The sequence below is a fragment of the Pteropus vampyrus genome, unplaced genomic scaffold (assembly GCF_000151845.1).
Source record: "Pteropus vampyrus isolate Shadow unplaced genomic scaffold, Pvam_2.0 Scaffold153, whole genome shotgun sequence".
NCBI classification, from domain to species: Eukaryota; Metazoa; Chordata; class Mammalia; order Chiroptera; family Pteropodidae; genus Pteropus; species Pteropus vampyrus.
This window is the reverse complement of record NW_011888934.1, coordinates 1,857,332-1,863,796: the sequence shown is the minus strand read 5'-3', so window position 1 is coordinate 1,863,796 and position 6,465 is coordinate 1,857,332.

Genomic DNA, 6,465 nt, shown 5'->3' with positions numbered 1-6,465 from the left:
GTAAATTTATTTCTAAACAAACTATTTCTTGTATAGTTTAACATATTATTCATAATGTATTTCTCTTCTAGTAAAATAAAAATTTTAAATCTAAGTACTTTTTAGAGGACTTTGATTTTCCCTTTTTTTTCTTGAAAAATATAATACCCTTTTGTGATGGTACTCTAAATACATAATAAACTCTAGTCAATCAAAAACTATTGAAAGACTTTATTTCATCTCTCCCCTGTCTCAGTCTCATTCTACCTTTCTACATTCCATCCTCCTCCATAGAGAATACAACTAGGTCAGTGAGATGAAGGTCTTATTGAGTTGAATAAGAAAATCGTATTTCAAATTTTGTTAAAATTAACAAGAAGTAAATAACTGAATAACTGAAAAATATGTTCATATTCCACTTTCTCATTTAATAAGTGAAGGAACAGGTTCAGAAGAGTTAAATAACTTGTACCCAAACATCAATTTTTTTGTTTAATCACCTCTACGTGATATGTCATAAACATACATGATCTAAATCAATAGTCATTTACCTTCTTTCATTTTAATTATTTGAATAATGAAATATATCTGGAAATCTTTTGTAAATTCCAAGTTAATTTTGACTTCCTGATTCTTTGAAAATTCATCCAGTTTCCTATTCTTTATTAACAAGGGAGAAAGAAATAATTACCAGATTATTACCTATTTTTTGAGACTATTTTCCTGGAAGACAGGCATTAGCTACATTATTCTAAGGAAAATGAGACTTAGGTAGGTTAAGGGATTTATTTAGAATCGTAAACTGGAACCAGGACAGGTTTGTTTCCACTGCATCAAACAAAATAATTAATATCCAGATTAGTTCATGTTAATTATCCATGATTAACTCATAATTAACTCATAATAAATTTATCGTTCATTTCTTTAGTCTGTTTTTCAAAATGTCAAGGAAAACATCTCTATCCCATTAGTCATCATACCCATTCCTTCCATATTTCCTCTCCTAATAGATGTGTTTCTAAGTTGGAGGAGAACTGAAGATCAGAGAAAAGTGAACTTAGTAAAATGTACATTTTCCAGAATGCCTTCAAAACTGTTGGAAAGTGGGGTTGTAAACTTACAGTTCTTTGTAGCAAATCCTATAGACAGAGCGAAATATTCTTTACATTTTAAGTATTTTAATACTTCACTATTTGCCTAACATAGTATTACCCTAAGTGATGCTTGTTGATCACTTACTATATATGCCAAACATCACACTCAAAGCCCATATTTATGATCCTATTTAATATTCACAATGACTCTCTAAGATAGGTACTATTTTTTGCTTCATTTTACAGATTAAAAAATAGGCTTAAATGATTAAATAATTACTTAAGTCACACAACTAGTAAGTAGTAAAGTTGGAGCTCAAACAAAATTGTTTGATTCAAAATCTTACTATCTTATCAGTGACACTTTTGTCTTGCTACTTGTACTTTTTAAAATCAAGTGTAATAAAGCAATAGTACTATAAAAATGGCTTTGAATCAACTCAATGCTTAGCCTGTTTCAGAATAAGAATTTTATGACAGACTAGAGGGAAAAGATGAAAAGAAAACATATGGTTTATTCAGAAGAATTGCAGCTGAGCATAGTTATGAGGCTGATGAACTTAGCTAACACATGTGACCAAGTGTGTGGCCCTCTAAAGCAGTCACCTTGGAAAGACATGTTTATTTAAACAGTGCTATCATTTGAACAACACATTTTTAGACCTGTTTTAGGTTGATTATTCATGTACACATCTAATTTTTTTTAAAACAACAACAACAACGAAAATATGTATTATCCAGTTTATTTAATTTACTAGTTTTGACTCTGACCAACTTTTTGGATATTTTCCCAAATCAAATCCAATCTTCGGAGAACATATTCATTGACATCGTTGGCATTCTGAATCTGTGATTCAGATTCTGAACATAATTCCTAAAAAGGGCATTTAAAAATGTTTTGGCTATGTCAGGAAACTAGGGTCATCAATTAAATAACTGTTAATAGGTTTCCAAGGTAAATATTTCATTATGAATACATTCCAAGGTGATTATGCCTACATATTTGTTTGAAAACAAAAGCAAAGAGAAATTTTATTATGAAAGGTAAGGGAAAAAATATTAAGATGAGATAAACTTTAGGCTCAATCTATTATAGGGTGATTACGAACATTCCTCAAAAATAATTGTTGGCTTCAAGACTTCCTCAAACAAATAGTCCTTACAAAACCATTCCTGGCTCAATAATTTGAACAAATAATCCCACCCCCCATTCCCCATCCTAGCCACCACCAGTACTAGTGGTTATGGGTGGAGTACTGGTTATGTGTGGAGTTTCAGAGAAATCTTTTATCTAGAATTCTTCAAAATGGCAGATATCCAGGGTCATATGAAAAATTAAGGCAGATTTTATTTACAAACAGGAAACTACAAGAGTAGCAGATACATCAGTTAGGAAAGCTGTAAGTTATAGAGCATTCAACTTAATATAGCTTAAATAAAGAAGAGTTTATTTTTTCATATAAAACATGAAGTCCAAAGTAGGCAAGTCCAAGACTAATCGAACAGCTCAAATATGGCATCAGGAACCCAGGTTCTTCTCATCTTTCTTCTCCATCTTTCAGGGATTGGCCTTTAACTTATCACTTCATGATCGCAAGATGGTTGCTTCACCTCCAGATATCACCCAGTATCCACGTAGGAAGAAGAGGATAGGCCAAAGGGGCGAGTTGTGGTGGCAGCTGTGTCTATTCTTTCATCAAGAGAAGAAATTTTTTTCCAGAATACCCTTCTAGCTAATATGCATTTACGCTTTATTTGCCAAAAATGTGTCCAGCAGCCACTACTAGCTTCAAAGAAAATTGGGAAATCAAATATTCAACTTTCTGGACTCTAAATTAGAGTAAGACAAGGAAGGAGAAGTTTGAGAAGGCATGTCAAATGACCCCAATTACAATGTCTGGCTTGATAGGGCCTATATTTTACTAGGCAGTGTGATTTCACACTTTGTATCATTAAATCATCACAACAGTAGGAATTGGTCCTTGTTCTTTTAATTTACTAAAGAGAGAAATGTGGTCTAGAGTGGTGAAGAGAATTACCCAAATCATCCAGTTTATAATTTCTGTGTGACCAATTTCTGTATGACTCCAGAAACTCCACCATCTAATGTGAGCAAAGAAATCATAACAGCACAAAAACAAGGCTTTCCCAAAGACTATTGAGCTTGCTTTTAAAAGGCAGCATGTAAGACTCCTTATTGGAGTCTTACACAATGATCTCACTTGTAACAAAACTTGTGAAGTAATAAAAAGAAAGAATCAAGGACACTTGGGATTAACCATGTATTCCATTAGTCATTGAAGCCTTAGCAGGACTCCCAACATTTAACCAACTGCTGAGAGATTTACAGATGGTGAATGGCTTATTATATATCCAGTTTATGTATTTTCCAGACTTGGTTTGCCTTTATTGATTATAATCTAGCCCTTCATGTATGCCAAAGAAACTATTTTGAGTTCTATTTTTCCCTGACATATAGAGCAGGGCCTGAAATAAATCAGGCCTATAATTGTATTGATAAAAATACAAAATAGAATATATTCCTCAGATATTAAACACCTACTTTTCAGAGTGTACTAACACTATTTATATAGGTTATTATGGAATAGACCAGGAAAGTTTGGTAGGATAAACACTTTTGCATGATGGTGTTTTTAAAAAATCATATCTACAGTTTTTCTTTGGGCTTGATATATCCTTCTTTCCTAGAAAAATTCAATTTACATATAGGTATATGATTCTTGCTAATTCAGTACAACTGTGTTCTTCACTAGGCTCAAGTTCTCCTCATTAATGCTGAGTGAGATGATGTGTCTTAATAATCTCCAACTGTGTTAACTTCTCCCAGGTGCGAGCTTATGTTTCACAAGGTTAATACGTTTAATGCATACACTTACTGGAGCTATTTTTTTTTTTTATCACATCTTAAAATTTTCACTTGTTAAAAGTCCCAATTTCCAAATTTATTGGTGTTTTTTTTTTTTTAGTATCTTTTAAAGTGTCAAGGAAAACACCTTTATTCCACTAGTTAGCATTCCCATTCCTTCTATATATCCTCTCCTGATAGTTGTAGTTCTAGGCTGGAGGAGCAGAAAGGGAGATTGGAGAAAAGTAAACTTAGTAAAGTGTATATTTTCCAAATGTCTTCAAAACTGCTGAAAAGTTCATGGGGATGGGGTTTGGGGGCTGACTTACTCAGTCAGCTAATGAGCTATTCTCTCTAAAAAAGTATCCTAGTAGTTTTCAACCAGGAGAATATGTTCAGAGAAAAGTATTTAGTATCTCATCCATCTAAGTCTTGAGGAAATAACAACATATTGCTTATTATTACACTTATAATTATTATATATTACAAAAGCCATTTGCTCTGTCTCCACTCACAACTGTTTTAAGAACTAGCCCTTTTTACATTATGCAAATTATAAGTAAAACAATGTAAGAGAAAATGTCTTTTAAAAACAGTTTTCCATGCTCTTACAAGAGCAATTTACATAGAAACAATTATTTTGTTAATTATATATAATTCTTATTCTTACTCATTAAGGTATATCTCTAAGGATTTCGTAGCAAGCTTTATTAAGTCAGCATTACTGTTAGTCAATTAATTAGTCAATTAATTTAGATTTATCACTAATTTCAGCTGGTCTTCCCCTCTCCCCAACCTCCCTCTTTTATTTAATTATAGGAAATATGTGAACATAAGTCTGGTACCACCTTCAAATCATAGAATTGTAAAAAATTGTGATAAGTAACTGATTTAAAAAAGAAGAAGGCTTCTGTGCCCACGAAGGTTTATAAAAACCTGAAGGAACAACGTGAAGTCAACACCACACCCTTCCTTTCCTGTCTTGAAAGTCTTCCGACAAGATCTCATCTACTAAAAGTGGTTTCCTATTAGAGCCAATTAAGAGCTTCCGGTTCTTTCACTTTCACCACCGATCAGAAGATCTTTGAGGGGCAGTGGTATAAAAAATCTTTATTGCTCTCTCGTGGCCTAGAACAGGCTGCACAACGTATATACACAAATTTTAAGTGATAAATAAAAAGCTGACATAAAAAGGGAGAAATGCTTCATTAGATATAAACGTTTCTCTCTACTTCTTGCTTTCTCTTAGCGGCTGTAAGGCTTCAATGATGAGAATATAGAAGTCGATTACATAGTGTCAGAAAAGTGGTGCTCCATAACCTCTAATAAACAAATAAATATCACCCACGCGGTTCTGAAGCTATCTCTCAGGATGTTTGGAATAGGTGCTTTGTAGCCACATCAAGAGTGTACAGACAGCATCATAGTAAGCTGGAAATGGGAAGTTGAGTGTAAAATAGCAGTCTATTTGTCCACGTAGGAAAATAAAGTATCCTGTAACACTTTCCCATACTTGAAAAATCAGTGCCTGCGATACGGGTCCTTACGACCATCAACAAAATTGAGGGAGGTAGTATTGGCGGAGGTCTTCATGGGGCAACCTGGAGGCAGCGAAGCAAAGATCCAAAAACTCTCCACAAAGGAGACGAGAGAAGTGTTTTTCTGTGCTCTGCCTTCCGGCGGGGCGGGGAGAGTGAGAGGGGGTAGCTCAGGTAGCACGGACAAGATCCAGAGAAGACGCTGGAAGTGGGTGTCAAGCCTGCAGGGAGGGAAGAGGAAGAGGCCGAGACTTAGTAAGGAAAGTGGTGACTTCGCTGAGCACCTGCGGGGGCGGCGCTCCCCGGCGATGGAGCAGCCCAGAACTATCAAGCGGGACGGGGGCGTTGGTCCCAAGGGCGGAGGACAAAACTCCTCACCGACCCGACCCGTACGTCTGGGACCCTAGAATTCACCCTGGCACCCAGCAGCCCCTCCCCGGAGGGTTGAGCTTTCGGTCTGGGTGCAGAGTTCCTCCCTCACTGGCCCCACGCGGTCAGGGTGCAAAGGCCCATCCTGCATTCTCTTCTCCGGTCGGAGCCTCTCGGGTTGGTTTTATTACCCGTCCCTCACCCTGCTGCCCGCCCCCACAAGTGGTCCAGGGACCTCGGAGGAAGGCGGTGCGCGAGGAAGCGCGGTCCCGCGACTCTCCTAGTCGCGCTGAGTTGGTGATGCGAGTTGACGAACAGTTGTAAACTATTAGCCAGTAAACGTCCCGCTTGTTCGCCGACCCATACCACCCGCTCTTCTCTCGCCCTTTCCGCCTGTATTATCCACTTTAGGATCTTCCTTTTTTCTTGTGTTCAGTTAAGTTCGCTATCTATTATGTGTTCAGATGGAAATAACCTGATGTTTTTCATACTTTATGGAACGCTGCCGAAAATGCCATAGGGAGGTGGGGAAAGAAGAAGGAAGGAAAGTGTTCGTGTGTGTGTGTGTGTGTGTGTGTGTGTGTGTGTGAGAGAGAGAGAGAGAGAGAGAGAGAGAGAG